This window comes from Triticum urartu, chromosome 3A (assembly GCF_056163025.1).
Source record: "Triticum urartu cultivar PI428250 chromosome 3A, HENAU_Tu73, whole genome shotgun sequence".
NCBI lineage: Eukaryota > Viridiplantae > Streptophyta > Magnoliopsida > Poales > Poaceae > Triticum > Triticum urartu.
In genome coordinates, this window is record NC_141875.1 from 697,583,536 (window position 1) to 697,595,065 (window position 11,530).

General features: G+C 42.0%; 1 long non-coding RNA gene across 1 annotated transcript; it reads left to right on the forward strand.

Annotated features, from left to right (window-relative positions):
• Positions 1–936: 936 nt before the first annotated feature.
• LOC125526530 (uncharacterized) lies at positions 937–2,929 on the forward strand. The gene is made up of 3 exons (XR_015599945.1): positions 937–2,139; positions 2,333–2,445; positions 2,520–2,929. It is a non-coding gene; the product is annotated as an uncharacterized LOC125526530 (long non-coding RNA).
• Positions 2,930–11,530: the final 8,601 nt, after the last annotated feature.

Sequence of the window (11,530 nt, forward strand, 5' to 3'; positions counted from 1 at the left end):
TAAAATACTGGAATAAGAGAGTGATTAAAAGCAGGATTCCGATGATTGAAATTCGTTGTTGCATGCTAGACTTATGTTGGAAAATTCGTAGACACATTTTTGGTGGTTACCATGCAATGGTGTAGCACCCCAGACTACTTACAAATTGGCAGTAGTTACGCATGACAACACAAATATTTTTCAGCACACTTGGTGCCCAATAATACTCTAAGTCAAACATGCTTGACTAAGAGGTTCTCATGTGATTGAAGGTGCGTAGCTGAATTTCTCCCTTTCTTAATTGATCCTTCACAACGGCTACAATTCTTCGTTCTCGGTACCAATGGATGATACCAAATCCTCTCACAACGTTGGTTCCTTAATTTGGTTACAGATGGAATCTGATGTTATTTTCAATTTGGATTCAGGAATTCATCATTCAATCAAGTTGAACCAATTTTGACAGAATACGGTACATCAAGTCTATTGGGGCCGTCCATTTATGTAGTTGAAGGGCCCAGATGAGCCAATACTACAACAGATTTTCGGTAGTATATTCATTAATTAGGGGCATTCAAGGCCACACACTAGCTTGGCATCAATCTCCAGCTGGACTCACCCTGTCATGTACTCATCTGTCAGCTCAATGAGGCCCAACGCCTTCATACAAAACAGTTCCTCCTCGTTATTGTCGTCCATCTCCGGCCGGTGAAGAAGCTGGATGGATTCTTCCGAAGGGCAAGCACGTACACACTACACGTAAGAATCGATTCCGCCGGCCGGAGATGCAAGAGAGCCGTACGCGAACCCGCTGATCTGATGTGAACACACGCACACGACGTCGAGTGGGATGGGATTAATTTAGTTAATTAGATTATCATCATTAAAGATCAAATCTACCTCTAATAGGGAATAACCAATATATCCTAAAGAAAAAATAATCGATCCATACTGACCGTTGGATCAACTAAATACTATTCATTATTTTAGATAGTATGATGTACCTAAAAAATCTCTTATGGAAGGGGACAGAGCGTGTTGCAGGAGATGTGCGGGGCCGCTTGAGTGCGGTCTAAGGCAGGATGGCGCCGTGATGAAATCGTCGAGGAAGTAGTGACGTGTGGGGTTGAGCGGTGCCATCGTATCGCTGGTCGCCACGTTGGGCCAGCTACCAGAGGGTTGAGGAGCCACAATCATAATCTGCCAACGCACGCACAAGAAGAATTAGTGAGGGTATCATGTAGGGCACTAGATTAACACGGAGAGGGTCAGCGTCTTCGTGTCGCATGTCGCCGGCCAGCGTTGCGATTTTTATTTTCCTCGGGATATCGTATTTACCCAGCCAGCAAGGCTGCAATCCAAGCTCAAGGTAGCGGGCTTTCAGTGGCTGAACGACATCTCACCTCATCCTTGCGACCATAGTGTCATCTTATATCTCTACAGCACCTTGACCTTTCGACAAAGAACGCTCCATTTAGCAAGATAATTTTTTCCTGGTCGCATCACCAAAATTTCAGACACGGCATGAGCGAATATCAAACAGCCGAGCCGGAAACATCAGTCAGAAAGTGGCGCCGGAGCATGGTTGCTTTGCATCTGATCTCTAGCTAGCTTTCTCCGGACAGCCAGCCGGCGACGGCGCGACCCGAACCGTCCATCCCTTGCACTAACCCGTGCATGGCCGGCTAGCTTCTCGATCATTGTATTTGTACCTGCCTACCATGTCGATCAGTAGCTAGCCTGCTAGTGTGTCTCACTATTTTCCAAACAAACCTCGGCCATTGATTCGAGCAGCACACTTTTGGATTTGTCAAGCTCGTAAAGACACGTGCTGTTGAGTCACTCCGAATCGAATCCGGCTAATGGTCAATCTGCCACCTCGTGGCGTGGTGTGAAAAGTGGGAGAGAGCCTTGTGTACTATGCTCTATCTATGTGATCTCCGCGTCCCTGTTGTCTATGAGCATCTCTTTGGCGGTGGGGGTGGTGTGTATATATAGATAGGACCTTGGGGCGCAGACGATCCCGTGGATAGAGCGATCGATCGATCGCCGGCCACAGCATCAGTTCTCCAAACGACGGCGAGCACGTCCGAGGCTGATCGGTAGATATATAGGTGATGGAGAACGAGAGGAACAACCAGGCTCCGCCACCGCCCCCAGGTTAATCAATCTCGATCCTCATTTTCGACCTCCATGCTTATGACTGAAACTGTCGCTGGGTTCGCTGCATCGATTCAGTTAGCTGAAGTGTCGTCTTCAGTTCAGAACTTCAGATCAGATAGGCTGCATAGCACGTACCCCAACTCGTTGGATTGTTTGCTCATGCTTGTGCCGTGTTCGTGTGCGTGTGCAGGCTACTACCCGTCGGCGGCTGCGGAGCAACGTCAAGCCGGTGGTGGCGGGGAGACGTCGCGCCGGGGGAGCACCAAATCCAGGGGCGAGAAGGGCACCATCCATCGATACAACGTCTTTTTCTTACTTGCTTAATGTCGCTGTTGATTTCGGGCCTGATAATGGTCTGAATTTGGCGCGTTTTTCAGCATGGCGGCGCTCTGCTGCTGCTGGATCTGCGAGATGTGCTGCGACTAACCGGCCGGCGATATCGCTGCTGATGGCATCAAGATGTCGGTGCTAGTACCTGCTATGAAGAACGTACACATACAGAGAGTCGTTGCTTGATTACAGTATTTCTTTGTTGTTTTAGGTTCTGCAGAAATAACCGAGCATGTACCGTGCGTCTTGGTGTGGCGTCCGCGTCGATCGTCGTGTGTAATCGGTGTGTCCAAAATATACTCACGTGATTACGCACCATACTGAACTGAATGGATTTAGTTAAGGTGCCTTTGAGTACGCATCATTGACTCCTCACCTGCAAGTGTACTGTCTAAAGTCAAACTTTCTTCTGAATTTAGTTTTTTTAAATAGTTGTTCTAGAGTACTTGTACTATCTCATTTTTTTTTGAAAAAAAACCCATACATTAATTAATTAATAATGTTATTACAATCGTTCATTACAAAATTCGCCACACAGGGCGGGACGCTATTAAGAAGAATCCCATCAGATTTACTTATAAAGCTAAACTTCGCAATCTCATGAGCCACCTTGTTGGCGTTCCGATTAATCTTCATAATTTTAAAATTCTTAAGCATCTTCGAAATACTCAAGGCTTCTTTCTTCAGATCAACGAGCGAGGACCTGTCAAGATCCTCATTTGCAAGGAAAGAACGCACAAAAGCACAATCAGTCTTCAAAATAATGGACTGGTGAAGAGTAATACCTATATAAAAGCCTGCCAGGCAAGCACGCAGCTCGGCTTCATTCACGCTGTAGCACTGACCCAGAAAGTCCCACGAAGATATAATAACTTCGCCAGATGAGTTCCTCACAACCACCCCCACACTGGCCGCATTAATACTCTCCACATAACTGGCATCGACATTGATCTTGATATAATCTTCTGGTGGAGGTTTCCATCCCACCTGTTGTTGTGATGTTGCGAAAACTGGTGTAGCACCTCCCATTTTTTCTTTACCTTTGTTACTAGGAATAACCTCGACAGTGTGATGACAGGACGTAAAAGAAGACCAATAGTTTACCACAAAAATTGCAGAAGCAGCAATGGATTCCTGCCCTTTTCCAAAAATTAAATCATTTCTCAGATGCCATGCTCGCCATAAAAGAAATAAAACTTGCTCTCGCTGTTGCAGGCTCAAAAGATCCAACAGAATCAATAGCCAAACTGGCCTCGAAAATTTGAACCACTCTTCATCAGGCATATTCCACGATTCTCTCAAGGCGAGTCGCAGAGCACGAGCCTTAGAACAACTAACGAGGGCATGAAAAGTGCATTCATCTTCTACTCCACAAATAGAGCACATACCTGAAGTAATCTGATGGTGCTTAACTCTATTGGTCTGGACTACCAATCTATTGGTTGCTGCTCTCCAGGCAAAAATCCTTATCTTCTGAGGGATATTAGCCTTCCAAATTAAATCCCAGAGCCTTCTTTCTCCACATGGATCTCCACTAGATTGACCCAATTTATCTTGACTATCCTTTAACTTAATCGCTAAATTGTACGCACTTTTAACAGAAAATATACCGTTTTTCTCGTAGTGCCACGCAATAAAATCCCCATCCCCATAAGCATGAATATGAATCTTAAGAATCTCCTCTGCGTCATGGGGATAGAAAAGGTACTTAATCAAATTTTCATCCCATACCTTTCTCCCGCTCAAGAACAAATCAGAGACCCATCTCAATCTAGTATTATGCCTTTTAGCTGAGATTTTAAGTCCAGTGCTCCTGGATAACCAATTATCCCTCCAAATATTAATACTAGATCCATCACCCACCCACCAGATGACGCCATTTTTAAGTAATTCCAGACCATGTATAATACCTTGCCAAGTGAGTGATGCAGACTGAGGAAACACTGTATCAAGAATATGTCCCTGAGGATAATACTTTGCCTTCATCAGCTTAGCACACAACGAATCCGGATAAACCAATAACCTCCATGCTTGTTTGGCTAAGAGGGCTTGGTTAAATAATCTGAGATCCCGGAATCCCATACCACCCTTACCTTTAGACCTTGTTAATTTGTCCCATGCTAACCAATGTGTTTTTCTTCGATCTTCCTCATCTCCCCATCAAAAATTCCGGATAATCTGGGTTAACTCCTCACAAAGGGAGGCAGGGAACCGCTACTGAAGAGAAAGGCGTAGAGAGCGACGACAAGGTTTCCCTCCCGTTTCCCCGGCGTCGCCGTGGGTTCCCTTTCCCTTCTCCGGCCGCTTTGGTGGCGGAAGGGCAGGGGAACCCCAGATCTAGGTGCCCGGTGTGTAAATAGGGCATTGGTTTGTGTTCCTGGCGGCGGCATCTTCATGGGAGCGGCAACGTTGTGCAAGGCAATAAAGTATCCCCGATCCTTACTCCCTCTCGCCGGTGATCTTGGCATCGACATTGATGGATCAGTGGGAGTTCGGTCTGGTGTTGTAGTGGCGGCGGCGGCTGTAGCACCCCTGGCCGGCCGTTTGGGCTCTCAGTTCTTTGGCTTCGGATCTAGCGACCATGACTTCGTCTTCTAGATGTTTGGCAGTGATGACTTCCCGGCCGCATGATTCTTCAAGGTTCGCTGCAATCTGGCAGCGGGGCTGCCGGAGCGGTTGCGGTGGCGCGCCATCGGCCTATCTTGGAGGTTGGAGAAGTGTGACATCTTAGGGACCTGGTTGTAATTTCTTTTTTAGGGGTGTCTTGTACTACTAGTCTATGGTTAATAGATCTGGGGGTCTTTTCACAAAAAAAAACTTTATCAAACTTTAACTAAGTTTATTTATATTAAAAAAATAGTAACATATACAATACCTTTTTCTCCTGATAAGTAATATATACAATACCTAATCAATACAATCAGATTCATCATGAATATTATTCCATATCATATATTTGCTATTCTAAATTATTATATTATTTCTATAAACTTTGTCAAACTTTATAAAGTTTGACTTCAATCAAAGCTAATATGCGGACTAAATAAAAACAAAGGGAGTGCTTATTAGGAGGAAGAGCATCTTCAGCATCATTCCTAAAATCATGGCCGTTCCAAATGCCCAAAAAAACTGTCTTTTCGGTCTTTTGGTGCAATTAAACAAACGCCTCCAACAGTAGCACTATAGCTATATGGTTCCCAAAAGAAATTAGGTCCTGCCAAAAAATATTGCTACAAGTGATAGATATTTGCATCACCATTAGCAGCTGCCCAAAAACTAAAAACGCCGTGCTGGGAGCCCCAACAGCCGATTCTTTCCTGTTTTTCTTATGATTTCACTTTGTTCCACTGTTTTCTTTGGTTTACTTCGAGTTTTTTCTTTTTTATTTTATTATTTTCTAACACATGTCTACTTTTTTTCACACGCAATGTACATTTTTTGTAAACATCAAGAATATACATCTTTAACATTTTTCAAATACATTATCAACGTTTTTAAAATTTTATGTTTTTATGTCTACATCTTTTGTATACATGATTAACATTTTTCAAAAATATATGTTTATGATGTCTAATTTTTTACATACATGTTGTGCATTTTCCGTATACATATGAAACATAATATTTATACACATTTAACATTTTTCAAATACATGGTTATTTTTTTAAAATGAAGTCTGACCTTTTCATATGTGTTGTAAACTTGTTCTTTATACATATTTAAAATTTTCAAATGTAATGATTAACATTATTTTCAAATACATGTTTTCATATCTAGTAGTTTTTTCATACACATTGTACATTTTTCGTATACATCTGAAACATTTATTTTATATACATGTCATATTTTTCAAATACATGTTAAATATTTTTTTCAAGCACATGTTTTGAAGTTTTTTCCTGAAGACATGGTAAACATTTTTCAAATACCCGTTGAAACATTTTTTCAAAACATTCTTAAAGTTGCATAAACTTTTTTTTCAACACTGCACAAGCATTTGTTTTCAAAATTTAAGTAATTCTTTAGGAAATATATGTATTCTAGACTTTTTAAAATAAAAAAAATAAAAAAGGAGAAAGTAAATTAACATTAAAAACAGAGTGAAGAGTGCTACTGGGCCATCCTACTGGGGTATTCCTGGAGGCGACGCTGGCTTCTATCTCGCGTGCGACACATAGCATCGTAATTTGTTTTCCGAAGAAAAAACATATGGACGTGGCTAGGGAGCGCCGATGCGCTCGTTTGCTGTCTGGAGCGCATCGCCATATATAGTAAGTGCATGTCCTTGTGTCCAGCTGTCCACGCTAGAAAAGGAAATTGTTTGGTCACATCCCGTAGCGCATATGGGTGCCGATTGAATCAGCCTAAATCCTGTCCCCAAGTGCATTTATCTGAGGTTTAGAAAGTTGTAAAAGCTATAACTTTTGATTCAATCATCAAAATCTAGTTCCGCTTTCACCGTCAGGTTTTTTACGACGAGTTCTTCAAAACTAGATCTCATATGAGTAGGTTTCGTCAAACTTTTTTTAGGGCAACTTTGGATGCAATTGAGGCAACTATAGTGCTATAGGGAAGCAACTTCTTCTTTTTCGCCTAGTTGGACTGACTATTAGGTTGGTTTGCATAAAAACGAGAAAAAACACAGAAAATATAAGGTATCTTTAGTGCTACATACAAATCAATTTCACTACACTATGTGTATCTGTGAGTTTGATAACATTATCCCAACTTGTCTATCATGGTAGCTTAAATTGCCTATTGTTGATACTTAGTTGCCTACGTACGGTTGATGTTCAATTGCATATAAATCATATAAATTGCCTATATTGATGCCTAGTCGCATACTATTGGTAATTAGTTGCCTACAATTGCTTCTCAGTTGCCTAACTCTGCAAAAACAGTTGCCTACAATATTATGAAGTTCTTTATCATTGTTTTTCTAAGTTGCCTACAAACACTCTGAAGTGGCCAAGATTCACCATCATGTTGTCTACCATAACTAGCAATAGCAGACACCAAAGCATCATCGGTAGACGACATCATAGTATTATAGGCCATATAGAAACAATGACGACATACAAGGATGAACAATAGGCAACTTAGAAGTACCGCCGAGGAAGTTAGGAGAATATTACATAAAATTCACTAGGACACAAAATGTAGTAAAGTTGCCTGCTTTTAGCACTAAGGTTGCCTCTTATCAATGGAAAGTTGCTTACGAAGGTGATGTGATATTATCCACCTCTGATTCAAAGTTGTTTTGTATTATTAGTTAGTTGCTTACTGTTGCTAATTAGTTATTTTTAGGAGTGAAGTTGCTTCTGTTTAGTACTAAAGTTGCCTCCTCCAGCATTACAGTTGCTTTTAAAAGAAAAAAAATCAAAGAAACATATCCATATAGGGTTTAGTTTTGACCTGACTAGCCAACTCATGTGTGTTTTGCATCATTATATCTGAAGATTTTAATGATTTTCACAGATTACTTGACCGAAAATTAAGAACTTGCATAGGTTTGTGGGCAATTGTCTAATCCGTCCCCTTGTCATTACCCCTATGCAACTTCTCATCTAACACTCGCGACCTGGCTAGCCCACAAGTGCACGCTCAGTAGCATTAGCAACTTAGGTCCAAAGTCGCCTATATATGAAACTAAGTTGTATACAACTAAGGATGATGTTAAGCTACTAGCTAGTCATAGTAGCCACCTTAGGGTACTATTAGCCTACCTTGAAAACTAACTTGCCTAGAATACTATGAACTTAGCAGCGAAGCTAGTTATGATAGACTACTTGCTAGTTATGGTAGGAAACTTAAAGGGTGAAGGTACTTAACTTGGTAGTCATGGTAGTCAACTTCAAAGGGATTTTCATTGATATGCGATCATACTAAGCATACTAATAAGAAGTTGCTTTTTATAGCACTAAAGTTGCCTGAGCAGCATCCAAAGTTGCTTTCAAAAAAAATTTATCGAAACATACCAATATGGGATCTAATTTTGAAGAACTCATCGAGACAAACACAATGGTGAAAACAGAATTGAAATTCAACGCTCGAGTCAAAAGTTACAGATTTTAGAAAATTTTAGAGCTCCAAATCAATGCATGCACGTGGGATCTTATTGAATAGCGGACAGAGGGGAACGTGAAGACATGAGGGGACCAACCGACCAGGTACTTTTTCTATTTTGTCAGGTATCATCTTTTGAAACGCAGGGGACTAGTAGCAATGGAATCGCATTAAGAAAAATGGGATTGGACGACTTAGACACGTGCACTCGCTGCAACCAAATAGTGCAGCTGCACTTACAAGTATTTAGGAAAACATATTAGCTTCTTAATGTTGTCACTGATTCTATAATTGCATGCCGCCGTTGCTCCCGCGCGGCTCGACGGATTCCAATATCTCTCCAGTCCAAATTAAAAGTGCCACTGAGCACGTCAGGCGACGGAAAAACGAGCAAAGAGGCTCGGCTTGGATGCAAACTTTCTTTCCTTTGCCTTCCTTGCCAGCACGTCGTGTCGTCAGTGCCGTGTGGGTCGAGGCTGCCGGCCCCCTAGTGCAGCGCGGCGCACCAAAGCCGTGGCATGAGCGTCACCGGCTTCACGCCCGGGTCAACAAGAGATTTAATATGACCCGGTCACTTTGTTGGTGTGGATCGCGATCTGCCCGTCTTCAGCGCTGTGACAAAAGGAAGTTGGTGGGGGGGGGGGGGATGTGTTCCTATTCCACCTTACAATGATAATTCTAGATGTATTAAAAAATGTACAACATGTATTGAGAAAAGTATACCCCCCATTCCTAAATATAAGTCTTTATAAAGATTTCATTATGAACAACATATGAAGCAAAATAAATGAATCTACACTCTAAAATGCATCTATATACATCCGTATGTAATCCATAGTGGAATTTCTATGAAGTCTTATATTTAGAAACGAAAGAAGTAGATATGTAAGAAAAACACAAGGTACCGTCTCAGAGTAGACGACCGCCAGATGGCCGGCACAATATGGATTCACGAGGATCCAGTTTAACTTCATCTCACAGTAGGCAAGATGTACCTAGTAGTTTCATATGCAGCGGTGGTGCCGCTGCTCCCACTTGTCTCGACGGATCCCTGTCTGTATGTGGCCCATGGCCCGAGCGTCAGGGGACGAGACTTGCCTGCTCCCTCGTCGTATGCCCATCCGTGCTCCCGTCTACGTGGCTTGATTTGATTGGAACAAAATAAGGCCCGGTTTCACCCCCTTAAAATCAGGAAGATGATTAGATTAGAAAGAAAAAAGGAAAAAAGACAGCCGTAGGATGAAGTGGGAGCACAGATGGGAGCACAGGGAGGGAGCAGGCAAGCCGGTTCCAGCGTCAGGTGGCGGAAGGAAAACTGGCTGGAGCAGCGAGGCTCGGCTTTGGATGCACACTTTCTTTCCTTTCCTTGCCAGCGTGCCGTGCTGTGCCATGTGGGTCGAGGCTGCTGGCCCGAGTGGCGCAGCGCAGCGCGGTGCACGCAGGCGCGCGCGAGAGAGATATGTGCGAAAATCCAAATCGATGCCCACGCTCATCTGCTCTTGGCCAGAAAAAAATTGAAAACAAATATTAGAATTTTTTTTAAAATCCATTTTTTATGTGACAGATAATTTGATGCGTGAGGTCCATTCCAAATTTCAACTCATTTGGATATTTGAGCAGCTCTAAGCAAAAAAGACAAATCGGGTCAAAACAGTGTGTGAACAGTAAACCTTTTTACAAACCCTGATTTTGTCTTTTTTGCATAGAGCTACTCAAATGTCCAAATGAGTTGAAATTTGCAACGAACCTCACGCATCAAATTATCTACCATCCAAAAAATTAGATTTTTTTGAATTTTTCTAATATTTGTTTTGATTTTTTTCGTCAACACGAGTGGAGCTGAGCCCGAGAGCAGAAACGATGTCCTATTCCACCTTACAGTGATGAGATGTGATCAAGCCAGTGCCATAAAAAGTCAAAACTGGATTTGGCCGAGAATGCTCTTGTTAGGGACTAATTCTGCCCAATATTAAGAGTTGAGGGACAAAGGTTGCGCCATAATATGCTGAAAACTCTGACACATCAAGTCAAACCCGAGTTTGGCTGAGGAATATCGTGGCAAGCACTACATATACCTGGTGTTAAGAGTTGATGGATGAAGGTTACATGAAGAAAAAGTTCAGGACGGAAGCCACACTTTGTGATAAGTTGAGGGATGAAAATGCATTATTACTCTAAAAAGACTGTAAGGTTTCACATTTCACTTTTCTTTCCACCATCTCTTCGTCCTACATTTCCCACATGATAATCAATCATCTTACTTTATTTACCTTCTGAATCAATTCCATTTTAGTTTACTTATCAAATTTCTCATCAAAATATAAGGTAAATCACGAGTGGTATTTGATAAATATTTATTTACATGATCATAGTAATATGGACAGGTAAATCACAAGCTAATGTCCTAGAATATTATATCCTGTTACAACGCACGGCATTGTCCTAGTCAACTAAACAAAAGTGAAAGACACTTTTTTTAATCTAGTTTTAAAAAGAATTGACGACCGTGCAGGCATCGGTGTTCCACATCCTGTCTTCTCCATGTCTGACAAGCTCAAGGGTTGTGAGCTTCGGAAAAGTGAAGTTGCGGGGTTTGAAGAATATGATGTCTGATACGAGACGGCGTTGTGTCTGTGCCCCACCTCCTACACTGCGTCTCCTCGGCCCTAACGGCACTATCAGTCGGTCCAAGAAAAAGATTGAGCCACTATGCAGGGACATTGAGCTCAAGGTTCTTTTGGTAGCTTACGTACCAATTGGAAATCCGTCAAGGCAGAATTATGCACTTCTAAGCCATGACCTCGATTTTACAAAGTTCATCATGCCTCCTACTCCTATGTACCGAGAACGAGAAGATATCATGTCCTGGGTATTTAATTTTACGATCTCATACAAGAATTATGAAGATTATATAACCAATCTAGATGATGACATGTTCTATGTTACACACAGAGTGGTATATTTTGGCCATATCTTTGTGAAGACATATGTG